Raw genomic sequence first — 27,767 nt, forward strand, 5'->3', positions numbered from 1 at the left:
AGAAGAACACACTTTCAAGGTCACTTTTCATCACAGATTTGAAGGGATGAACATGTTTAATTTATTAGCGTTCCTAGCCTTTCCTCTTTCCCTGCTTGTTAGTACATTTATTTGTTTGCTTTAGCTTTTTACTCTCTTCTGTACTTCAAGGGATTCCTTCTTCCCCAACCATTTCTCAGGTGTTTCTGAATGAGGGAAAAGGAAGAGTGAGTTCTAGAAGGATAGCTTTAGAAATTTTGGGGAGCCAGAAAAAGAAGCAACTATGGTTTATGAGTGGGCTATTATATGAGAAAGAAACAAAAAATGCTATACTACATCCCTTCATTTTGTTCAATGAACACAAGAAATATTCTTTAGAAATTGCTTGCTGTGACTGTGTTCTTTGGACCACAGTAACATTGGGATCCCACTGTGAGGGTTGATATAACAAATTTTTCTAAAAAGAAAGTTATTCAAGCTGTTGCTTTAAACAAATCTTACCTTTTAGTGTATCATTATACACAGAATGGCCTAGAAAATCGGAAGGTCAACCTTTGGCTTGGTGTTCCGATTAAACTGTCATGGCTGCTGTTGGGGAGAGAGCAGCAGGTTTTTCATATCTTGGATTTTGCCCCAGCTGGCTCAGTTGAATAGGTTTTTTTCCAGTCAACATTGTGATTGTGAAAATGCCTATTGCCTGAGCACTTTTCACCCTTGTAACTCTAATGCTTTTTCAATTGCATGCTTTCCTGTATGCCATCATCATAAAATACAGCGTAAGGATGAATATTAATATAAGCTTTCATACCGCATATTAAAGAACTAGATTAACCTTAGTTTTTAAAACAGTTTTTCAAGAATATATTAGGACCACAATAAAAATGCATCATTTGAGCACCCCATAAGGGCAACTCTTTCAATTTGGCCATTTCTCTGTGATCTAAAACAGATTTGACCAGATCCTCAACATAGAGTATCACAAAACATTTCTATTATTTGTGTTTCACTTTGAGTAATAATTCTGAAATTGTCTTTGAAAGAGGCTGCAAGCAAGTTTTTGTTGTTGTTTACTGTGAAAGTGGCTCTAGCAGATGCTGTGGATTCTCTTCTTCCCCTACCCTCTGGGCATTCAGCTCTATACAATGAAGACCACTTACTGGAAACACCTGCAACTCTCAGCTGGTGCTCTTCCTTCTAACTTTAGGAGCCCACTCACTGAGGGAGCAGCACGAGCTGCAAGTGCCTCTGTCAAACATGACAGGTGGAAGTTTGTTAAATATCCTACTTCTCTGCCCCCTCAATTCATGCTGACTTTGAGATATGTTCTATGCTGCGTTCCAGAATTCCTGCTGGGATTGAGTCCCAGTTGTCCCCATTTGATAATCGGCTCACTAATACTCTTTCCCTCCATTAGTTCCCTTCATTTCCTTGACTCACTTCCCCACTTCCCAGCAATGTCTCCAAGATCACCTCCACTCACACTCAAATATTTGTCTTCACGTCAGCTTTAAAAGGAACCTAAATGAGACAATACTCATACTCATATTTTTATAAATAAAAATTTGATGGATTGATTGATGATTGGAATTGCAGAAAGGATATGAACAGGTTTGCAGGAGCCAGTGATGTTTCATGTAATCAAAAGTCTGTTGTTGTTGTTGTTGTTGTTGTTGTTGTTAATGTTGCTTTGTAATGGGATTAACTCAGTTTTCACTAATCAAGGAGAATATATATCCAACTGTTTGGATCTCTCTAAGACTGATGAAAAAAATCCCATATTAACACTCGCATTTACAAGAACATGTGTTACTTTGGCAGACAAGTCTTAATGGTATAAGCTGATCACTTCAGCATAGTCTCTTTTTACCAGTGCGTCATCCTGTTCATGACAATTCTACAATATTAAAGCACCTCAAACCCACAAACTACAGAAGTACCACATTTCATTCATTACATAAATGCTTTCTTCATTGATTTTCTACTTTTGCATGTATGCAATAAAACTTTTTAAAGAGTTTAAAACTTCAGAACGCCTACTTCTGATGTCTAGTGAAATGGATAATCTAAGGAGATGCATTGTTTTTTACTGGGGCATCTAGTACTCATAAAAATTTGGGGGCACCTGTGTGTATGTGGGGGGGGGAGATATGTGTGCACATACCAGCTTGAGAAGCATGACCTAGAACAATCCGGTGGTTTCCCTCACAATGATGCAGATCTGTGTCCCCATAATTTTCAAAAAGCCAAGTGTTCTGGGGGGCACCTGAGTGGCTCAGTCAGTGGGCGTCTGCCTTCTGTTTGAGTCATGATCCCAGGGTGCTGGTATTGAGCCCTGCGTTGGGCTCTCTGCTCAGTGAGGAGCCTGCTTCTCCCTTTCCACCATTTGTGCTCTTTCTTGTTCTCTCTCTCTCTTTCTCTCTCTCTCTCAAATAAATAAAATCTTTTCTTTAAAAAGCCTTTAAAGGCTTGCATGGATAACCTGAAATCATAGTTAGATTTTTTCTGTGTGTCAGCCACGTTTCTTTGTTTTATTAGTCTGCTAAAATAGAAGACATCACCCTTAGGAAGCTTCAGTTGAAAATAAAATTAGTAAGCACCATTTTATTAAACTTCACCATCCCTCATCAACTCTTCTACTCTCGTCTGGACCTACTCTTTCCTGTGTTAAGTTCTATGGTAGGTGTAATTATTATTTAGAAGGTCCACCAGAGTATTCACCATTGATAAACTCTCCCCAAGAAGCTAGAACCTATGTGAAAGCACACATCAGATGCAAGTCTTCTTCATAATCAGAGGCTTGACAGCTAAGAATGACTGCAGTAAGCAGAATCTTCAAGAAGTTGTAAATTGATAAATATCTACTGAAAGTGGCTATCAGAGAATATTTCAGATTTATATGCATTATTTTCATTAAGTCTTAAATCCTGCTAATTTCTAAGGAAGAACTTGATTGAATCTGTAAAAGCTTTTATTATTAATAACTGCTGATTGCAGTTTCATTATGAGGAAATAGGGAGAATAATTCAAGTGAGGATGATAAAATATTGTCCAAAATAGAATCTTAGGGAGACATTTTAATGGACAGATAAGAATTAGTTGTGATTAGAATATTGTTTACTCCATCCAATTACTGTTCATTCTGTTAATTTACATTTGTGAAGTAAGGTCAGGGTCATATACTGGGGTTTTTGTTTGTTTGTTTGTTTAGTAAAATTTTGCCTTCCTTCTTTCTCCCTTCAATTGCTTCTGAAATCATGAGATGTACTAGATTTACTAGACTAGAGAATTAAAGGAAATGAAAAGCCCCTCTTATAAGTGGAATAGTATTCCCCCATTCCAAAGTCATATGTTGAAGTCCTAACTTCACCTATCGGATTACATGGTGAATCTTAGCTACACCAAGATTGCCAGCTTGAGGAGGGAGGCATGGAGCAGATTGTCCCTCACAGCCCTCAGAAGGAACCAACCCTGCTGACACCTGGACCTCAAAACTCTAGCCTCCAGAACTGTGAAACAATACACTTCTGTTACTTAAGCTACTTACCCAGTTTACAGTTCTCTGCTACAGCACCCTAGCAAACCAATACGGCCCCCAAATGGGGTGACATGGCTGTCTCCTCAGACAACAGGGAAAGGACTAGTAGGAGACTAGGAATCTAGAAACCTGGCTTACTATGGGTACTTGCATATATCATTTAATTGCTCCAAGTCTGTTTCTTTGTCCGAAAAATGAGGGTACCATCCCACTCAAAAATTCTAAAGTATAAAAATCAGTACATATTTTTTCAAGGAAGAGTATTTGGGTTTTGTTTGTTTGAGATTTTATTTATTTATTCATGGGAGACACACACACACAACGGCAGAGACAGAGGCAGAGGGAGAAGCAGGCTCCATGCGGGGAGCCCGATATGGGACTCGATCCCGGGACTCCAGGATCATGGCCTAAGCTGAAGGCAGATGTTCAACCACTGAACCACCTAGGCATCCCTTAAGGAAGAGTGTTTGTATATTTGATTATATTTCATCTGCTCTAGAGAAATAGAGACTTGCAAAACTATATGTATTATATAATATTACATGATATCAGATTATAATATCATGACTATATGTATTATGTATTATAAAAGAGGTTCTTATCATAAAAACTAGATTAAATACAACTTCTCTTTAATGGTGGTCTTACTGTCTCCTTTAAAGCGCAACTCTATTTACTAAAACTTAATTTACACACACCTTTTTAAAGTATCTCTTACAGTGAGTGATATATGCTTGTAGCAGTAAAATTTATTCCCATTGCTTTTATAGTCAGCACTTGGGCTACAGAATTAGCCATAATATTATATATTCTCAAAGAATTTCTGGTTAAACTCACTGGCTGTATTTTCCTAGATGAGTGGTGCCAGGTATTTTTTGGGGGAAAAATGTGATGGGGGGAAATGATTTCCCTGAAAAAGTTTCCCTATGTCCAAACATCTTCACCATATATGCCACTTAACTTTTATTCTAGTCTAAGAATAATTATAATCTGAGACCAGGGCATAGAGTTAGTACTTACCGAGTTGCTCTGAGCCATCTTCAAGATGACTTGGAGTGGGTCAAACCTTTAGCTGCTCGAAGGGTTAAATGATTAAGAGAAAGATACCTAATTTAATGTAATGGATCCATCACTGAAATAATCAGAAAAATTCACCTCTAATCTCAGCATCATTTAGTAAGTAGTCATACTTATATGCATGGAGTAGGGAGAGCCATTATTTTCTTTATAAGCTCAAAAACCAGCCTTCATTACCGGGAAGAAGTGATCTTGATGAGTATATGGAACTTTTCCTCAAGAAATAGTAACAGAGCTATTATTATGTATAGGATTTTCTAATTGAGACCAGAACTCTTTGCTATCACAACTGCACATTAATTAAAACCTCTAAAGGAGGAAAAAATTAATTTAGGTGAGTATAATCATGAAATGGTTCCTAAATGAAGAAGTAAATAGAATGTTGCTTGCTTTCATTCTGTGACTTGGCTGGCTAAGGGCTGCATATATTTGGTTCAGGTAGCCACTTGAGCTCAACTGATACGGTTGTTGTTTCAGTGTTTGGCCAAATAGCCTTTTATGTTGCAATCAAGTAATAGATACAAGATTGACAAGTAACAAAGAAAAAGGGCTTTCAGTCAACAGAGACTAAAATCCATTATTGTGGTGTGTACACTGTGCCAGGGACCTGTAAACACATCTTCATTGATCTTGCAGAAAGATAGAAATATCTCCCCTTGCATGGCTCAATCAAGGCTCTTTTCACAAAGGTAAAGTGCAAACAATATTGAAGAAGCAGAAAAAAACTGACATTACAGTCAAACAGTAAATAATGGTTGAGCTCAGGAAACCTATCTATAACATTTCAAATTCCTGTCAGCTCAAATGAAATGTACAACCTCTCTACTGCAACTTCAGAAAAATCAAAACATGGGGGACAGTGCATTCCTCTTATTGCCATCCCCCTTTACCAAATGGCCAAATCAATAAGGGGAAAATCTCATTTACAGTTTTGCATTTTCATATGTATCTCAGTGGAGAACCTCTGAAAAAGATCTCATCTGGGAAGGTCAATAATTCACTCCTTCCCCACCCACCCGCCCACCCCCAGTTGGGATCTGTTGCCATTTATATGAACAAATTTTGTTGATTATAAAATAGAAAAAAAATTAGCATGCAGTGAGAGTAGAGCTGGGTCTTCCTGCCAATTTGAAATTTTATTAGAATAGCCCACTGCATCAATTCTAAACTTCCACTTTCATTTATGTTTAAATACTTGTAATTAGGAGAAGCTATTTGGGAGCTGTAGACACCAATAAATAGTTTGAATGGATTTCTAAAAAGGTTGGCAGGATGGTCGGAAGCTCAGCATAGTTTATAAACAGATTCATCTGTTATGTAAATCTCCATCCATAATCATTATTTATCCATTATGGCTAATCAGCATTCCAAGAAAGGAAAGGTGAAAAGAATTGGTAATGTCTTAAAAACAATTGCTCTTATACCTGCAGATTCCTTAAATTTAGTCATCAACTGACTAGACATTTAATCTTTTATTCCCTTTTTTTAAAAAAATGCCTAAAATAAATCAATACTGTGCATTTAAAAACAATGTTCTCATTTAGATACAGAATAATCAAATACAAAACAAATTGCATTACCCTTTTATATCACTTACTATCCTGCCTCTGCCTTTTCCTCCTTTCCTTCCCAAACATAAAATTCCAAAGAAAACAAAGACTTACTTAATTCAGGATGAGGTATAAGTTATGCCTAAGTGTAGGGAACAGACATGATGTGATACGCTCAGTATCTGAGAGTCTTGTGTAGAGAGCGTTAATGAGGTGCTAACACAGCTTATGGCGTGGTCCTTTGATGTAGGCATATAATCAGAGTCCCAAGCAAATACTCAGCATAACGCAATGCACAATTCTGTCTTAAGGACTCCAGGAAGAAATTTATTAGAACAAAACCAAACCCAGTCATAAGTAAACTGAACCCTTGCCTCAGTGTTCCATGTTTTACCCCACATTCCATGAAGGCTTGGGAACTTTATGCTCCTTTAATAAATAGTTGCTTACTGATGTATTATGTGTTTAGCACTGTGCTATCTGTAGTTAGCTTGTAGTGGAAAACACTAGCTAGCACATTTGCACAAATTTAAGTCCCCATCAAGAATGGGAGGTGAATAATTTCTTTTTCAAGATCCTGAACCAATAAGAAGGAATATGCACATTTCAGAGTTTATATACACTCTATATACTCAGCTGAAATTTGTAGAATTGTACAAATTAATATTGTATTTATTGTACGTATTCTTCTAATTCCCTGATCCCATTCTCTGCTATATAAACATGTTCCCAGCATCTATTCTCCCCAACGCTTTGGGGCCAGCTTTCAAAACTGGACTATATCCTCCAAGTCCCGGTGAAAAGCTAGTCCCCTCCTTTCCATAATTCTTCTGCCAGAAATACTCTCTTCATTTGACATCCCATCATGACCTGGCTCTGCCTGCAGTAACCCACTTATCATATCTGTCATTGAACAAGTGTATTTTGGCTCACAATTCACCTTTCCTGCATGGCAGAAACTGGGTTTTATTTCTTTTTATGCCTACCCATAGCACGTGTAATCTACCTTAAGCATAGTAGTTGTAAAATAAATAGCTATTGAACTGAATCATACATGTGTAAATTCAATGCTAAACCAAAAAGAAAAGGGACTTCCTCAATTTTAACTAAAGCTCCAAAGCATTAGCTCAAAGGAAGGGGGGTGCTGAAAGGTTATATCAATAACAGTAGTTTTAGAAACAAAGTAATTAGCAAAATTACCCCCAATTTGTTGTAGATTTTCTAAATAATGTCTAATTTTGAATAGCCTTATTCTGAAAGAACCTGAGTTGAACTCTGATAGGAACCGTTTGTGATGGTTTTTATCATAGGTAGGCCATAAATAAGCCTTTACAGAAATATTTATTGCCTATATGTATTTATGTGTCATGGTTGAGAATACGGCTCTGTTCAAATTGGTCCTGGAGAATAAGATGAGTTTAACTTTACAGGGAGGCCTAAATGGTCCTAATTTCAGAAAGTAGGAATCCAATAGCCAGAAACTATGCAGAGCCTCAAAACATAAATTTATTTCATCACATTTCTCCTACATGCAGCCTAAATAAATCTCTCAGCCAACTACTCTCTCATTTCTCTCTTCCACGCCAATTCATATGCCTTGAACAGCATCCCAGGTCTGAAACACCCAGCCATGTGCTTTCCCTCAATTTAAAACTATTTTAAAGACCATCTTTAAGAAGCTTATTTCAATGAACTAGGTGGCCAACCACTATAGATGATTTATGGCACCTATTTCCTGGACTAGTAACACTTAAGATCTAAGAATTAAAGCGGATATAAAGAGATGATGGGTTGGCTAACTCTTTCCAGTATATAGTAAAGCAGTGCAGTGACAACCACTGCTCTGTCATTCAGAAGACAGGGGTATTTTGGTGTCATCCTCATGTTCTAACTGCAAATTTGCATTCCCAGAGCAATATGAAATTAACCAACTGAACTGAATTTAAATAAAATATAATAATAATAATAATAATAATAATTAACTAACCAACTATAAATTTTAAAAAACTGGCTTAAAATTTGGGGGTTTGTTTTCGTTATCATTCTTTCTTTTTTAAATTTCCTCCCCAACCTTCATGTCTTAAGACACTCAGGAAAGAGTAGCACAAAATAATAGAAAACCCTGGCATTCATATATTTAGCATTTAAGGTTTCAGCTACTGGTAAGCAGCCCCAAAGACATGACATGTAGAAATACATAGTTTTGCTAAAGACTGTCATGTGGGAATGAGTTTTTTTGACTAGTAAGTGAATCTAGCTGACTTCATTCATCTTCGTGTAGCTAATTGTGTACTTATGTTATTTTGTAAGAATTTATGGGGCATATTTTACCCTACATATTTGGTGTGACTTGGGGAAATCAATCTTGCATACTAGGTCCTCATTTTCTATTTGCATGTTTAACAAAGGACCTGCTAAAATTTATAATCTGACTAGAAATAATCTCCAAGTGCCAGGATGATATGTGTCCCAAGTTCCCTTATACTTTAGGACAGAATGCCATGAGCAATACATTCTATCTTTTCTCCTATCTACTATTGTGTCTGTAAACATACTCTTAGAGACAAAAGCCCAACCATAAATTTGTTCCAGAATGGCTGAAGCCTGATCTCCTCTCTTAATTCCCTCTAGCATTTTTCCCCTGGAGTTAAAAGCTACATCCCATATTTCTTGTATTAACTCAATGATCTATCCTTAAACACTTTCATGGTAAGAGTGGAGAACTTCAAATTCTCAACACAATGGAGAAACAGAAAATAATAAGGACTAGATTTACCCTCCCATCTGAAACAACAGCAAAAAATAAACAAAATATATAAAACAATGGTTTTCAGATATTGTGTGTCAGACATCAAAAGAATGCAAACAGATGAGATGAACAATAAGATTGCCCCAATCTATTACTTGGATGAGATTTCCAAACACAATACAGTGAATGGGAATCCAAAACTACATACCAAATACCCATGAGTTGAGAAGACAGCTGGGAGCATGTGGAGTCCAAAGCAACTAGACTATACAGGCAGAGTACCAGAGAAAAGAAATGAATACAGAGAGCACAGCAACTTTTCAGAGGGTCTCAGGAACTAATCAGTGCATGATGTAAAGGAACTAACGACAGAAGGCTGGGAAAAGAACTGAGAGAACAATGCCCAGAGCTCACAAAGGACCTTTAAAAAAATACTTTACAACAAGGTAGAGTAGCAAAAACCTTATAAATCACAAGGCATCAAGGAGAGTACTCAGAAGAGTTTTTAGCTCAGTAGTAGGACAAAATCAGCCCTAAAATAAAGGTTGTTCTGGGTGGGTCTTAAAAACCTAAAGGTGGGGTGTCTGAGTGGCTCAGTCAGTTAAGTCTCTAACTTTGGCTCAGGTCATGGTCTCAGGGTCCTGAGATTAAGCCCTGCATTGGACTCCCTGTTCAGCAGGCAGTCTGTTTCTCCCTCTCCCTTTGCCCCTTCCCTGCTTGTGTGCTCTCTCTCTCTCTCTCTCTCGCTCTCAAATAAATAAATAAAATCTTACAGGAAAAAAAAAAAAGCAAGCCTCAAAAAAAATTTTTTTCAAGTAATTTAGCTGCATCCCATAACAAAGTTTATCACTATTTATAGAAATACATAAATATCATATCCTAGGGGCACCTGGGTGGCTCCGTTAATCTTGATTTTGGCTGAGGTAGTGAGCTCAGGGTCATGAGATTGAGCCCCACATTGGGCTCACACTCGACAGAGTCTGCTTGAAACTGTCTTTCTCCCTCTGCCCCTCCCCCCACTCACATTCTCTCTTCCTCTAAAATAAATAAAATCTGTTAAAAAAAAAAAAGAAATACAAAAAGTCCAACACCCAACAGTGTAAAATTTACAATGTCTAGCATCAATCAAAATTTGCCATCATGCAAAGAAGCAAGAAAATACAATCCATAATCAACTACTCAAACCTACTCAAAACTGACAGATGTCAAAATTAGTAGACAAGGGCATTAAAATAGTATTTTGTAATATCTCATATGTTCAGAAAGGCAGACACATAAAAGACCAAAACCAAACTTCAAGAGGTGAAAACAACAAAGCTGGAAATAAAAACATATACAGCAAATGAAACTAACAACAGATTCAACTCTGCAATAGAAAAATTAGTGAATTTGAAGACAAGGTAAAGTAGAGACCATGAAAAAAAAGAGAGAGGGAGAGAGAGAGAAAAACAAAACAAAACAAAACAAAAAACTCAAAAAACCTGAAGAAAGTACCAATGAGCTATGGAGCAACTTTGAACAGCCTAATATTCACGTAATCAGAATCACTGAAGGAAATGACAAGACAAAGACAGAAAAGATATTTCAGGAAACAATACCCAAATTATGTTTCTAGAAGCCTTTAAGACTTGTTTTAAATGACTGATTTTAAGAAATTTGATTTTGTAAAAACTCACTAAATATCAGCTAGGGTCCCAGGAAAATTGTAGAGTAGTGTGAGAATGGCATACTGTGAACTCTCCAAGCAGGACATGTCAAATTCCGGAGTGTCCAACCCTTGGCAAGAGAAAGAATTGCCTTCCTTGATCTAGCACTTCCATTGAAACTTCTAGCACAACCCTATTGCCTTTGGGTAGGCTTCGGGTAAAACATTATTATCAAAAAGATTTAATACTAGTGGTTCATATTCTACATAATTCTGCATAAGTTGAAGTCTCAAAGAATTTTGATTTAAGAAGTTCTGAATTTTCATTTGTTACATTCTTCTGAGTAGCCAAGCTTTAATTATCCTTTATTTTGGGGGAATTGCTTAAATGCAAATAACTGGTTGTGTCTAGACTAACCAGTTGAATACAGTTCAGGTGCACTCTAGCCATAGTGGTCTCCTTACTGTTCCTTAAGCATCTCATGTATGCTCCCACCTCAGCATGTCGCATGTGCCATTCTCACTGAATCATTATTCCCTCACTTCATTCTTCACTCAAGGAGAAAACTGTTTAAATGTCATACCTCTCCCCAGCCACCATATCTAAAAACACTCTATGTGTACCTACCCAGCTCCATGCATGTTCACTGAACTCATTGGAGCCCGACATTATGTATATCCAGTTGTTATTTGTTATTTTAGAGCAGGGATGACAAAGTAAGGCCCATAAGCCAAACTCAGAATATGCAACAGAGATCCTACATGACTTTCAAAGCCTAAAATATGTACTATCTGATCCTTTCAGAAAGTGGTTGCCAATCCCTACACTAGAGGAACTTTATCTGCTTTGGCCACTGTTATGGATTGTGAATTTTACCTCTCCCAAATTCATATGCTGAAGTCCTAATCATCCATAACTCAGAATGGACTGTATTTGGAGATAGGATTTTAAAGAGGTAAAACGAGTTCATGTGAGTGGGCCCTAATCCATAATTGATGTCCTTATAAGAAGAGGAAATTTGAGCACAGACATATACAGGGAAGAGTCTATGAAGACACTTCAATAAGCCAAGGAGAGAAACTCAGAAGAATTTAATCCTGTATAAGGGAGGCATGCAATATTTATTTATAAATAAATAAATTTATTTAAAATTAGGAATCACTTTCCCCCAAAAAAACATGCTTCTTGACTCAGTTCAACCAACCTTCTCTCATAAAATAATTTTAGAACTGTAGCTGATGCCTACCTAATAATGTGTGTTTTTATGACTCCTAAATTATTGTTGGTGAACTACCACTAAATTTAGGGAAAATATATTTTGACTCATCACCATCACATTACTCTAAAATACATATAATCTGTCTACTTATAAAAAATAATTAACCTTTTCTTATTTCCTAGTAAAGATGGAGAAAAAAATCTAATGAGCGATTAAATCTTTTTATGTTCTTTTATGCTCCATGGACTTAAATTTAAGTTGAAATAGGTTCAATCAAAATTATAGTGCATAAGACTTCTAAAATACCAGAATGTAATTTTATGGCAAGAGTACACAGCAAACCTCAGTTTTGTGCAATATGTTCTAGTACTGATATCACCCGTGAAGTGCACAGAATCCCCAGGCTCATTATGAAGCACAAATCCTATGTGTGAGCTGCAAATAATATCAGCATGTTCTCATAATTGCTACAAAACTAGGGAAATGGATAGTGAAAAGATCAGAGCTTCAATGCTAAATTGATGAATGTTTGTGGAAATAGTAATATGGAATTACTTTTTTTTAAGAGGATTTCAATGTAAATTAAAAGTGCAAAAGAAATTTACTCATTAAAGGAGAAGATCTAATTCATAGAAATCCAATTCAAAGTATGCATTCAATAAATGGAACATGCATGACTCTTTAACCTGAGAGAGGCCTCTACCTCCTTGATTCCTCTTCTCTCCTTAACTATCTGTTACCTTTGGGTTTTACTTCTTTCTCTTTCAACTTAGAGCCCATGGCCAATAGTTTGAGTACTTTCTTGTCATCTTCATCAAATCTCCTACCGTATCAATCAATAATTTGTCTCATTTGCCTGGAAAACTTCAAACTTGAGTCAACTCAAATATCACCTCTGACCTTAATCCAGGCTACTCATCGCAGTTAGAAAAAAGCACAACTGAGCAATCAGTAACAATATTAACATCAGGCCTTCAAAATCAGCTGAATCCTCAATGCTGCCCAACAATCCCTGGTCAGATGTCTGCATAATTCTGCACAGGAATTGCTTCAAAACTTTCCTACTCTCCTAAAATGTTCAACCCCACTACAGGTTCTCTCTCTCTCTCTCTCTCTCTCTCTCTCTCTCAGCGGATGACTTTACCTCACAGAGAAAAGAGAAGTCCGAAAATTTTCAGCAAACTTGCAAATGTGTCTGCACCTCTTCCTAGACTCTTATTTCCTCCTGATATAATGGAAGAGAGATTATCCCTTCACCTAATCTCTGAAGCTCATCACTTTCAGTCATCTCAGAGACATAACTCAATTAATAATTCCCTATAGCCCCTATCTTCAAATAGCTGAAGGTTTGTCTTCCTGAAGAATTAATACATGAATCCTTTGCTGTTTCATAGGGTAGAACATGGAGTAGAGGTTTTGGGGAGTCAGATTTTTTACTCCAAAGAAAATTTAAAACAAAAATATAACAGACTCCATTGTGATCATTTCCATACCATGGGAGATACTCAAAGAGAAGCTGCATGACATAAAGAAATAACAGTACAATAGTCACTGTTTGGTGAGTATGCTAAGCATTTAAATAAATATTTCACTTAATTATTAACTCATCACAGCTCTGTGAAACTGGCATAATTATTGCTGTTTTACAAGTAAACCGAGGTTCACAGAGGAAGGTCACTTGCCCAGGATCACCTATTTAGTAATAAAGCAGAGTGGGATTCAAAGCCCACTGATTTCTGGGTTTCTGGTTCCCCCACAGTGCCACCACACCATTCTTTCTGTAAGTCCACAGTCCATCCTAGTGGAAGGAGAAGTATAAAAAAACTATTTCTAAAGCTTTCAATTCTAACGTTTTTTTCATCTTCAATGCATTACTCCAAGATTGTTAGGGGAATTTAATTATGAATGTCCCACAGAAAGACAACATTGTGAGCTTGAACACTGGAGAATGACAGGTAAATAAGTACCATGCTCGCTGTAGCGAACATAAAGCCATCAGAATCTGGCATCATAAAACTAATTTCTTGGTAACTTTTAAGAACACTGACCAATGAGACATTATTTCCCATAGTCTGATCACCTCTATCTCCTTTGCGGTTCTGTACCCTTCATTTTCCTGTTGCTCAGAAAAAGTAAGTTTTGTTTTAGATTGCCATATGAAAGGAAGATGACAATTTGGAGGATAGATTAAATGTGAATCTGTGATCTCCCTTCAGTCTGCTAAGAGTAATGTATCTAATTCCACCTGGAATTCACTGCAGAAGCAAGAGAATTCTCCAGATCTTGAAACACAAGATGGCATTTCCCCAGGATTTGTCATACCCACGGTGGGTTAGGGCTCTCCTACCCAAAGCAGCCTAGACTGAGAGCGCTGGCTGGCGGAACCCCACTCCTCAAGCAGCGGGGAGGTGGCTGGCGTCGCCCGCCCCGGCTGCTCCCGCCCTCCCGCCGCCGCAGCGCCGCACGCGGGCCGAGCCGGGCCGCAGCAGCCCCAGGGGCTCCGGGAGGCGCCGGCGGCCTGCGCTTCTGCCCCGGGACAGCCCCTTAGCGAGCGCCCGACCCTCTGCCTCGCTCAGACGCGCATCCAGCCGCGGCGCATCCGGCCACATCCAGCCCAGCGCCACCGCCAGACGCTGCCTGGGGCCTGAGCAGCCGCCGGGGCGCCCCAGGGGCCAAGACGTGGTGGCGGCGCGGCCGGAGTCCCGAGGAGACCAGGCGGGACACGCGGTGACCCGCTCAACGCCAGCGCCTCGCCTGGGGCCCCCTGGCCGCTGCCTGCGCCCGGCATGGCCCCGAGGCCATGATCCGCGTCTTTTCTAACCCGGCCGACCCCACCACGCCAACTGCAACGCGGGTTTTTCAGGAAACACTGTCGCTGCAGAACGGAAGGGTGTGGAGCCCGCGCGAGTCAACCCTGGGGGCGGCGGCCCGCGGGGAAGGCCCCCGCCCGCGACCTCCAGCGCACCCCCAAGGCGGGGCCTCCCCGGGCCCCGCCCCGGCCCGGCCCGGCCCCGCCCACCCCCGGGCCCCGCCCCCGGCCCCGCCCCGCCCCCCGCGTGCGCTGCAGCCCCCCGGCCTCCTCCCCGTGCGTGCAGTGACCGGGAAGCAAGCGGTCGTCGAAGGGCCCCTCGTTAAGTCCCGGGAAGCAGGCTGGGCCTGCGCTGGGGGAAGGCGCACCGAGAAGCAGCTAGGCATTGGCAAGATGCCCGCCCTCCCTTTGGGGAGAAGGTGATAGCGGAAGCCATCCCCAGCCCGGCCTCCATCAGGGGAGAACAGGCGGGCGTCCTGCCCCTGCGCATCTCCTGCCCTCGGGTTGCGGTTCGCGCCGCGTTGGCCTCGCCCGTCTGGGTGACGTCGCCGCCCCTTGCAATCGCAGGCCCGTCCACGCGCGCAGCAATAAAAGCAGGCTGCCGTTTTCTTTTTCAGAAAAAAAAAAAAAAAAAGTCTAATCAAAAAGAAATTATTATACGTTTTTCTTCACGAAGGTAAATTTGCCTGAAGAAAACCCCCACAAAAATAACAGCTCTCTGCTCCAATTAAAGCTTTGGCTAAGAATTTGAAATAAAATAAAAAGAAAGAAAGAAAATCTAAGCACATAAACATATCCTTGTTTTAATAGGAAGGGCAGCATTCAGATAACTTATTAGCATTTCAGTTAGACTTTACATGGACAGAGGTCCCCAAGACCCCGCTTTGGTTAATGTCTTCAATAACATCTCTTAGTTTACATCCCAACAAGCAGTTTAACCAGTGAAAAAAAGGATAACTCCTTAGCTACATTCCTTCAATCTAAGGCTTCCTTCCATTCCATGTGTCAGCCTCCCGGGTCACATTTCTGTACCTTTTCTGTAAACCTCATAAACACGGTCTAACTTGTCTTGGGTCTTTGATATTACACTGCCAGACTCATCCCCCTAAAAACAGTTCTAAGCATGTCACCTCCCCCCCCCCAAAATCAATAGATTTCTATTAACTACTAAATATTGTCTAAACTTTTAAACAAAAAATAAAATTCTAATGTTGATCTAAAAATTACCTGTATGACTTCCGTTACCAGTAGTAAGGCAGACTAAATATCCTGATGACCTTCACAGCTACAACAATTAAAATGCTAAATGAAATATAAAAATAATCTTGGGCTGAAATTAATTGCTAACGTAACATGAAAGAATATTCCAGAAGCTAAAACGGGTGAAAGCAATTACAAGGACTCCATTTGTCAGAGGGTCTTCTATTGATCCCTAGTGATCTCGAGCTCCTCTGCTAACGGCTACACCATGCCTGAGAGGCAATTAACCATAGGCCTCACCCATAAGTGAGAATGGGTAACCGCCACATACATTTAGAATTGTAAAGGGCACTGTACTTAGTGTAAGGGTAACAAGAAATAAACAGAAGGAGAAAGTAAAAAAAAAAAAAAATCGTTTTTAAGGATCTTGGCGCTGAAGTGGAAGGAGTGAAATCGGCCTTCAGAAGTGTGCATAGCTTCTTCTCATGGTTTATAGGTCTGAATTCCTGATGCCTATGTAGTCAAAAAAAACTTCAGATTTTACTTAACATGAACTCATATTGGCAGTGCCACCATACAACTCTCAAAAGCATAGACAAATCCATTCTTAAATAATCTACTTCAATTCAGGCCTTAAAACTCCCCTAGTTACAGGTCCAAGGAAATTAGTTGCTGAGAGTTTAAAATCTAAAACCACATAACAAATCTTTCTGAGTGAGACTAAGCAGAAAGAGCAGACAGCAGAATCCAGTCTAGAAACATTACAGATGCTGTAATTATCAGACAGATTATAAAATACCATGTTTAAGATATCTAGGGAATGTTTAAAGCTTAAAAGAGCAAGGAATAAGAAACTCTAAAGAAGAATAAAACAAATTTGAAAAAAATAAATAGCACTTCTATAAAAATAAAACCAAAATCAAATTTTATTTTTCTAATCACATCTCCTATCAGATTTCAAATTGTTCTTTAAATGTTCCCTGAACTTTCTTGCTTCTGTTTTTTTTTTTTTTCATTGAAAAATAGTTGACACACAGTGTTACATTAGTTTCAGGTGTACAACATAGTGATCTGACAACTCTATACTATGCTGTGCTCACTACAAGTGTAGCTGCCATCTGTCATCATACAACCCTACTTCGATACCCAGGACTATATTCCCTATGCAGTACCTTTCATCCCTGTGACTTAAACTAAAAGCCTCCCATTCCCTGTCACTCATTTTGCCCAACAAGGACCCCCTGCCTTCTGTTTCTTGCCTCTGTTCTTTTAGTCCCGTTACTCTCCTACCAAACTATATTTTTCTTGCTCTGCATTTTGAACTCACATGCATTGATTAAGGCTCATTTCCAATGTCAACTCTTCCATTTATCCACAATAAACATCTTTCTTATTAGCCCAATCATATATAAACAACTTGAGGGAAAGGAACCATGATATAAGCAAATATATTTATCCTAATACACCTGGCTGAGTATCTCATCCAGAGTAGATGCTCAACATATCGATAGAAATGAATGGAATGAAAAAAGTATTTTATCCTTTTTATGCATTTCCATTCTATAGCCATAAAAACTTAGGCAATGAGCAGCAAAGAGACCCACTTGGCCTAAATCTCACTGTGGATTATGGAAGATATTTACATTATTTAGTCCCCACTGTGGATTATGTACAAAAATGAATCTAAAATTGCATCCCTGACTGTATCCTTCTATTTTTAAACTCAGCCAGATTTATGATAGTGGGAAATACATATTCTCTCTTGCATCAAAATAAGTCCCTGTTTTCTCAATTTCTTATGATATTATAATGTCGCTAATTTAAAAATAATTCCATTCTGTTCAACATAATTAGTAGGGTTTTTTTTAAAAATCACTACCACAAGTTACTGAATTGAATTGGGTCTGAAAAAAAATCTGTTTTGTACTTTTGAGAAGAGGTGAAATGATACAAGGTAGATGGTAGGCATATTGGGCACTAAAAAGAGGATAATTTGAGATGATATCCTGTCCAGGAAAATCTAGGAGACTTTAAAGTGTAGGCTGGCTATGGGTTGGACAATAATAGAGAAGGTATTAAATAGAAAGCAAAAAAGAAAAGAGTTAAGTGGAAAACATGCATAATGATTAAAAAGAGAGAGAGAAGATGAAAAACCAACAGTAGGGACTAAATATGGTGAATATCTTTTAGAGAAGGGAAAACAGTCACTGAAAAACAATGTAGACAGTCTTATCAGGTAAACACTCAATTATTTTTTAATACTCTCTTTCTCTTGGATAATACCAAAGAGGTTTTAATTTTTAAAAAGGAAATTTGGCATGAAAGCGTTCTGTAACATGGCCTGCCCACTTACAGGATTTAGGGTAAAAAATGTAAACCAGCTGTGATATTGAGGTTTAAGAATCATCTGTTGTCCATATTCAGTAGCTTTTCCCATGGAATTACAAAAAGACTTGTATGATGGATAGTCTACAACCTAATTATGTAATTACACAGTAGAAAAGAACAGCTGAAGAGGAGCCATTCCATCCTTGTGTCCAATGTCTGCACAATCTACAGCTCACATAATGGATGAGTTCTCACTATACAGTAAACCATAATTTTATTACAAAAGAATGAAATGTTGGCTTTCGCATGGGATTAGAATACGTATGGTCAAACCAGTAGAGATAAAAGTAGAACTAATCTAAAGCTGCAACCTGAACATCAAAAAATCCAAAAGAGTTATTATTAAGATTTTAACATATTTTTAGTGGGAAGATGTCCTTAACTTAGTTCCTCTGCTCTTTTTAAGTGCAGCCAGTCCCAAAGTAGGAATATGAAAGTGTGTCCCAGTAGATAGAGATATTAAGGGCCAATGCCAAAACTTTCCAGGTACGAACCTAATGGAAGTTTCTGAAACTAATAGAAAATCTAAGTGCTGAGCTCAGCATAGGTAATCAATCATCTATTTTAGCAACTATTTCTGTGCCCTTGATGTCAAGAGAGGTTATATATGCTATATCTCTCAGAGAAATCTCTTCCTTCCAGGTTACCAGAAAGCAATTCTAAATGTGGAAAATGTTATCACTACTATTAGTTATTCAAGAATGGCAGAATGTGAAGTCAAAGAAATAAAACCATTCACAAGCTCAGCCACTCTGGAAATATGACATAAATGGAAAATATTATTTACAAAGTGTTGAAGGGAGAGTAGATGGGGGAAACTTAACAAGGGGGAGCTGCAGAAGCCTCACTGTGCAAACCAAGCGGCAGGTGACTTTTCAAGACACCTGTAGCAGAAACATTGGCTGACCTTAATTCCTAATCTTTATTAAAACTATAATGAACTCGAGGGCTATTTTGGTAGGTAGTGAACAGAGAAGGGGAAACTGGCCAGAATAAACAAAAGTGAAATAAATGTTGGCAAGATCTGCTACTTAATCTTTCCAGGGTAAAAACATCCTGAGCCCTGGAGAGAAGGAGTTCTTTTTCCCTTCTCTGCTCATTTTTCTTCTTTGTGTTTTGGTTTTCTCCATCGTGTGGGATTTCTGGTCACCCCAAAAAAAACTCTCCACACAGAGCCTATGTCTTTGCTTACTGCAGCCACACGTCTTTCACTGCTACAGCATGTGACATGCTTAGGCTTGAAAATGGATTCGGATTTAGTCCCAGACCACCAGTACAAATTGCAGGGAACAGCTTGCTCAAACTCTGGGGGAAAGATGCTGACTTATAGTAATTGATAAGGTCATTCCTGCTGGATGATCCTCTCATGAAGCAAAGGTAGCTACCGTGCTTAGCTGAGAACTGAGAACATCAGTTCCAGAGAAATGGCTTCACATTTCACAAGACATCTAAGAATTATATCACTCCCTGTAGTCCGCCGTATAATAAGAAGTCTGTAGCTTTCATTCTGTAAAAATTATTAATCATTTGTGGTTGAAAAATGAATCAGTGAAGTTAACCTACATTGTCATGTTTGATTTATCTGGAGGTAAACAACATTCTAAGAGGATTTAGTGGGCTAGTGTTTAGTAAAAGGGTATGTCCAGGTCGTGGCACTACATAGATTGAATGTCCAAACATTAAAAAGCTCCTTCATCATTGGGCTGAATACAAAAATGACAGCCATCATTTGGTGACCTTAGAATGTCCTGGCTATTTGTAACAGACTTTCAGTAGTGAATCTAACCTCCCATCAGGCTGGGGTTAAATAAATGACAAGTTATTTTTCCAGTTTAAGATTAATATTGAGATGCCCTGTTATAAATATGTTCTTCTGAATAGAACATTAAATTACAATTATTTGGAAAAGTGTGAGAGGGAGGAAAGAAGAGAGAGGTGAATAATTTTTTTTGTTCCTTTCACTTTATTTCATTAGATTGGTGTCTCTATACCCCATCATAATATTTTTCTGTCAATACAGTGATTGCTACAGTAACCACCTGTGCTAGACAAGCACCTGCCTTTAAAATGCAATTTTTAGCAAAGATTTAAATTGCAAACTAGAATTCCAAGGCCCCCTGCCAAAACAAACAGCACTTTCTTTTTGAAGAGTATGTTGTCTCCCAATGAAGGCTTTCCTGTACCATGCTCCGTATTTTGACTTAATAGTAAATCTCTCTTTCACTCTCTCACTAAATTATTTTCTCTCGTCAGCTGGCTTAGGGCAATATCTTTATCAAGATCTCAAAATAGCAAACTGGGAAGCCTTTTCAAATTCTAAAAACAAACTTCTTGGAGTCATTAGCTTATTCATAGTTGAGAGATCACATTGTTCCCTATATATGCTTATAAAAAGGAAGATTGTTCTGAAAAGGCTAAGAGGCTCTGTCCTCTACCTCTCATATCTTATGGTTCCAGCGGGATAGTGGTGGCCACGGAATGAGCCCAGACTCTGTAGAGAGACTACTTGGTCATAAGAACTATAACTCACCACTCTACTTCTTTTAACATAAATTTGTTAATCCAGGTAGTGCTAAGAGACGAAAACTAAGTTCAACTTTTTCTCATATAAATTCATGGAGAAACCCAAAAGTATGTTAAATGGGGACACTGACTTTCTGAGATCTCATATTGAAATGGCTGCATAAAAAAAAAAAAAATGAAATGGCTGCATAAAATTGATGTTTTATGATGAAAAATGGTCCATGGAGGCCCCAGGAAGTGCTTTTGAGAGATGATGCAAATTCGAGTGAGGAAAGCTCCTTGGATTCAGTTGTAAAACAGGGAGGAATCTTGCTGGGCACTTCACAGGATTAAAGTCCTTTATCACCATGATATTTTATCCTGAGACACACACATCAGTAAGAGCTCAATAAATATCTTACTGTTAGAAATATTTTAAGAGAAAGCAGAAAATTTTGTGTTTGACATGGAATGGGACTCAAATCCCTTTTTAATTAATGGGGCACCTGGGTGGCGCAGTCTGTTGGACATTAGATTCTTAGTTTTAGCTCAGGTCGTGATTTTGTGGGATTGTGGGCTCTTGGGAACCCTGTGTTGGGCTCTGCACTCAGCTCAGAGTCTGCTTAAGGCTCTCCCTCTCCCTCTACCCCTCTCTGCTCTCAAAAATAAACAAATAAGTCTAAAATTTATTTTTTTAAATACCTTTAATTATTAATAAGTCTTATTGCTTGACACATTCTACTTTATGACTATTGGAAGACACTGAATCTGTCATATTCCTAACTGTCTTACTGGGTACACCAAGAATGCAAGGCCCTGACTGTCCTTTACTAAGGACAATTCTCAGGGTTGTCTTTATAGCAATCTCAGAGGGATGAAGTAATCTTTCCCCTGGGACAAAGAGCAGCTTTGCCTAGTATTTACTATAAAACAGCAAGTCCCACAAGCTCAATGTTCCTCAGCTGCAGCACAAACCTTCTGCATGTATACTATCTACCTTGCCTCCTCACGCCACCCTCCGAGGACTTGGAGGGGCAGGTGGGGCAAAGGGAACTTACACAAACATGGTGCCATTTGTTGTGCAATGAGTAATAAAATCCTTTGTCTCCAAAATCTCATGTATACTACCAGCATCCATGAAACAGCAAGAGACTGAAGTTATTAGTCTGTAAGTAGAATTGTAAGTAGACTTATAAAATCATGTTCCAGGCACAACAATATATTTTGGGTTTCCTACCTGTAACTATCACCTTCTTGAGGACAGTATCTGTGTTGGATTCATTTATGTACCACCTGAACAAAATGCTTGCATGGATTAAGCACTATGAAATGTGTACTGAATATGAATGAATTTGTTTACCAACATTATAACAGCAATTTTTGTGTTCAATCTTACATGAAAGAGCTTATGACTGACTCAAAAATAGATCTGGAAAGAACAAATATTGTAAAAATGTCTACACTACCCAAAGCAATCTACGAATTTAATGTAATCCGTATCAAAATGCCAACAGCATTTTTCAAAGAACTAGAACAAACAATCCGAAAATTTGTACAAAACCACAAAGGCGGGATCCCTGGGTGGTGCAGTGGTTTAGCACCTACCTTTGGCCCAGGGTGCGATCCTGGAGACCCGGGATCGAATCCCACGTCGGGCTCCCAGTGCATGGAGCCTGCTTCTCACTCTCCCTGGGTCTCTGCCTCTCTCTCTCTCTCTCTCTATGTGACTATCATAAATAAATAAAAAAATTTTTAAAAACCCACAAAGGCTCTAAATAGTCAAAGCAATTTTGACAAATAAAACTGGAGGTATCACAATTCCAGTCTTCAAGTTATATTACAAAGCTGTAGTAATCAAAACAGCATGGTACTCACTCAAAAAAAGACACATATATCAATAGAACAAAATAAAAAGTCCAGAACTAAACCCACAATCAATTCAACTTCAACAAAGGAGGCAAGAATGTGCAATGGGAAAAACCCGAGTTTTTTCAACAAATGGTGAACCAATCTGCAATGTATAAAATTGTTCAATCACTATATTGTACATCTGAAACTAATAGGACACTGTATGCTAACCACACTGGAATTAATTTCATAAATAAATAAATAAATAAATAGACCTGGAGTCTATATGAAAGATAAAGTGAGGAAAAATGACAAAAATAGACAATGATCTAACTAGATATCAACACGTTTAATTCTCATACCTAAATGGAAGATAATAATAACTCACAACTGAATAATGATTTATGTCTTCCCAAGCTTTTCCAAATGTCTTATTCTGCATTTCAAAAACACTTTAAGTAGGAAAAGCATTATTGTCCCCACATAGATGAGAAAGTGAGTTTGTAAGACAAACCCAAGATCATTAGCTGGTATAAGTAGCTGAGAAAGTTCTACAACCTAGATCTTTACTCCTTAGAGTTAAGGCTCATTCTAAAATGTGGCATTATCTACAGTATCTTCATCGATCCTTACTGCTTCTTCCAAAGGCTTTTACTCATGGACTGATTAAAATGAATAGACACGGTTCAAACAGTGTTTTCAGACTTTTTCTGGTGTGTGGTTGGGAAGGGATATAATTTAATTATTAGGAAAAACAGGCCTGCAAATCTTTGCAAGTGTGATCTGCTTTGAATACTACATCTTCTCATATACCAAACTCAACAGTCCAATGAAGCTGGTAGACTGAATAGATCCATTATCTCAGCGCAAATTTCAAAAGCTAGCCAATTAACTCAAGAGTTTTCTTTTAAAATAAGGCATTACTCCCACAGTGTGGTAGTTATTAAAATCATATATTTTATAATAGAGCATTTTTTATTGTTTTATTTGGGAATGAGGACAGGATTATACCACAATTAACACAAAGCTTGTTGGTCTTAAATATCCAAAAATCTCTTTCTAAATGCTCTAGAATCATGTGTGAACTTTTAAAGGATGGCTTTTTTGCACTAGTTTTCCATATTTTAAAATCATCTTAATTTATGATACCATATACCATTGCATGCTAAGTAAAATAAATTGCCTAACGGGCAAAATGCACTTAAATGTTATACAAATCAGAAATAATTCACATTTCCATGTTTTTCCCAGAGAAAACCTTTGAGGTATCAGTGATTAAAACTTTCCTTCAGTGCTCTATCTCTCACTACTCAGTGCTATCTCCTCCAGAGTATTTGGGATTTTTATCTGACATGTGACAAAAAACAACCAGTGTTTAAATAGCTGAGTAGTTCTGCTTTCAAGGATACAGCTGGCTGCAAAAATAATCAGCTTGATATATCAAGATCATATTTCATAATTCCTAACTTCTATGTAATTGATAAACTCCAACATTGTAGGCCAGGAGGATTACATATTTTCATGTGTCATGGGGGATGAAGGAGACAGGAGCAAGATCATGAAAGCTCTTCCAACATGCTACCAATGCCCTCAATGGATCCAGTGGGTGGCATGACATCAGTAGGCTATTTAAAGTGTTTGTTCAATTCCCATTCAATTTAGGTATCCCTTCAGAAGCTCATAAATGACCCTGAATTCACCTGTTTTTAGAAAAAAATGCTTGCCATACATGACTATGTACAATTGGCCAAGTTTCTGGCTACACAAATTTCTTTTGTCATGCTTAGTGGTATTATATATCTAACATAATAAAATACATAGTGAATTTATATTATTTTACCCAACCCCTAGACTAGAAAAAAACAACAACACTGTAATGATATACAACTGATATATGGTAGTGAATTTTCTAGAGAAGAGAAATGAAGGAGAAAGTAAGAGAGTGAGAAAATAAACAAATGATAGAGGAAAATGAACAAGGGAGACAGGAAAATCATCTTTCATGGTTATCCAGCAAAATGACCTTGTGTTCCTATCTATATCACCCTATGGCTTCTATTTAATTCCAAGCTTGTTCTCAGGTTAGTGGCCTGGTCGAGACAACTTTTAGCTAACATATAATGACATGGGATTTTATTTCTACTTTTATTTGAGCTACTACCCAATATATGGGCAATAAAATAGACCATTCAGTGGTCCAATTTCAATTTGAGGCTAACCCTGAATGCCTACCTAGGTATGATCTTCACATTAATAAAAACATAAGTTAAGTCTGAGACGACATAATTAATCCTCTTAATTACATTGAATCAAACAAAATCCAATGGTAGGATTTTAAGTGAAACCTTAAAGCATCGCTTAACAGTATCAAACAGTATGAATCAGTAGCATTGCACAGACCTTTCTGAAGGTGAAGCCACACCCCCCAAAACCTCTCTTCTTTAAACTCATTAATTTTCCTTTTATAATTGACTTGGAAATCTACTTCTCTATTCCTAAGATTAAAGAGTTCTGAGAATATTGTTACATGGCATAATATGTAGCTACTTATCAACAATCTTGTCATTTGATAGCAAAGGAGGGAGGAAGAACTAGATGAATGATAATTTTCCTCTTTCTAGGAACATGAACAAACACAGCTTCACATATCATCTTTCCCATGACATTGCAGAATGGAATTGTAGCTAAAAAATTTATGACTACAAAGGAGAGGAAAGTAATTACAATTAGTTGGTAAATTTGATGTAATCCTGCTAATATCAAAAGTAGGGTAAACTCTGCTAAAGACATGATATCCAGTATATAACATAACTTCCCTTCCTTTGACCTTATAAACCTGAGTTATCACCTTGGAACATGGGTGTTAATCAAGAAACCAGACTTACACCAGTTGTGACTACAGCCATGCACTGGATGTTATGGAAAACACAAATGATTTTTTTTTTTAAATCCAGACTGCTATTATCAGGGAGTTTATAATCAGTTTGGAAGTACTAGGCTTTGCCCCCTCTATTTATTCCTTTCTTTCCTACATAGTCCTTGTATGTGATCTCCTCCTGAGCAGCCCTCTGTTTCCTCTCTCAATATTCAAATTAAACCTTTATTTTCATAGCCACATCAAACAAAAACTTGTTTTTAAGTATGAGGAAGTACTCTCTAATTAGAGCAGAAAATCATCCTACAACCTCAGTCTTTGCTTTTCCCACTCCTTACCATTTACTATGCTGATCTTAGGTGAGAAAATACTCAAGTACCGCACTTTTCTTCCAGAGGGAAATAGACTTGTAGAACAGCACAGATTCAACATATATGACCAGTTGCAAGCACAATGCCTTCATAAGACATTTTTTCCCTGAAAGTGAGTGGGATAACTGGAGTTTTCCTATATAAAATGAAAGTGTTTTAGGACTCAAGAGTTCTCTATTCCCTATGGCATGAGCAAACAAAGCACAATAGGTGCCTAATAAGAACATGAACCAATGAATAAACTCATAGACTATTTGAATGCCTGTGCGTTTCCTTTTGAGATGTCCAGATCGCCCAACAAACACAATACAAGCTTTTGTAGACTTACAATGAAGGGGTTGAAAGTAATGGACGTTTTCTCAAAAGATCTAACAACAGTGTTCCAAAAACATTTATTCAGGGTTTTCATTAATGTATTTCTTTCCAGCACTGCTGAAAATTATAGTGCATTAATGACAAATTAAATCAAAATCCATGACTCAATTTCCTAAATTTCACAATTAATAGGACCAAAAATAACATATTAATTTCTGTAGGGTGACAAGAAATAACACTTATAAACATTCCACATTATCAATAAATTCATGGTTCATTTTCACAAATGGAGTTTGTTTCAATTCTCAGCTGTTGGATGATGATTTGACTTGGAGCAAAGGCAATGTAATTGGGTAACAGTTGAGATGCGCTTGTTTGAGTGGGGCTGAAAGATCCATTGCAGGATTTCCAAGAGTGTGAATTACAATTCCAATGATATCAGAAGCAACTAATTCTGTTCTTTAGAAGTGCAGACATAAAAGAAGTTTGAGGTTTTCTTATTTCGAGCTTTAATTGAGGGCTAGGTTGTAATTCATTTTCATCCCTGAGTGAGTGGTAAAAACATACACAGCAGGTAATTCACACCACCTCAAAAACTGTTGGTGCAGTAAGAAGACTAATCAGGGTAAGCTTCCAGTAGCAAATTATCAGCTACAAATTAAAACCTTGCCTCATGCTTGCTAAAAGCAACCTTCCTTTTCACCAACACATACATGTGAATATTCGTAACTGTTGGATTGCAGCAGGATGGGAAGATTAGGGATCCTACCTGGTTGCATTAAAGAGAGCCTTGGGAAGGTGTGAAATAAACTAGACTTCAAGCAATGCTAAATTTTTGGTTTAAAAATGAAAAGTCATCATAATCCCAGGTGGTGTGGTGTTTATTCTGAGAATGGAAATTTAATGTCACACACAAAAAAAGTAGTAAACTTGGATTCCAAACAGAGTTTGAAACAGGTTTGCATTTAAGTCCTTCTGGGTAAGCATCCTCTTCAACCAATGTTCCTCAAAATAAACACAAAAGACTGCCTACAATAATAGGAATTAATTAAATTTCTGATGTTAATTAATCTAAAGGAAATAGAGAAGGATGGTAAGATAAAAAATTCTTTGATTTTTCTGGCTTTATGCCATCACCTCAACATAATTTTAAAGTATATTTTTAGCATTTAACCTTCTCTGTGATTTTTACTTAGATGGTGCTGAAAATTGTTTCAAGAAAGCTGCAAAGTGGCAATGATAATACATAAAGAGTTCAAAATGGCTGCACATATCTGATAAATATATACGCTCTATACATAATTATGTTATTGGCTTAAATGACCATAATTGCACCTTTTGGACTGAGATCCAGTTTTATTTCCATTTCCCTGTGAACAAAGCTGTTATGAGAGCAACATAGGCATGAGAACACAAACAGTAAAAACAGTGTGCTTACTAGGGCTCATTTTCTAATATGCTAAATCTTGTATATTTTAATTTAGAAAAACCAAAGGAAGAGAAAAGCATCTTGTAGATTAGACAAAGGAAACTTTCCTGTAAACACACACACACACACACACACACACACACACACACCGTGTGTTGACCTGCCACAGCACTTTGTTTTTCAATCAAGCATCTCTATCTTTAAAGGGCACCAAAAGAGTCTTTCTAGCAACCCAGATAAATTACTGAAGAGTTGCTGAGCTGATTTCCCAAATG

General features: G+C 37.9%; 1 protein-coding gene across 16 annotated transcripts in view; it reads right to left on the minus strand.

The window, feature by feature from the left end:
* LOC144302962 (uncharacterized) overlaps positions 1-27,767 on the minus strand; it is a 776,799-nt gene that overhangs the window by 489,924 nt on the left and 259,108 nt on the right. Inside the window, exon 1 of one of the 16 annotated variants that reach the window (XR_013369999.1) lies at positions 15,792-16,126. The exons of the other annotated variants lie outside the window; for them this stretch is intronic. The gene's annotated coding sequence lies outside the window, so the exon portion shown is untranslated. Of the gene's footprint in view, positions 1-15,791; positions 16,127-27,767 lie in introns of those variants that run through there. 16 annotated transcript variants of the gene reach the window in all.

The sequence above is a fragment of the Canis aureus genome, chromosome 32 (assembly GCF_053574225.1).
Source record: "Canis aureus isolate CA01 chromosome 32, VMU_Caureus_v.1.0, whole genome shotgun sequence".
NCBI classification, from domain to species: Eukaryota; Metazoa; Chordata; class Mammalia; order Carnivora; family Canidae; genus Canis; species Canis aureus.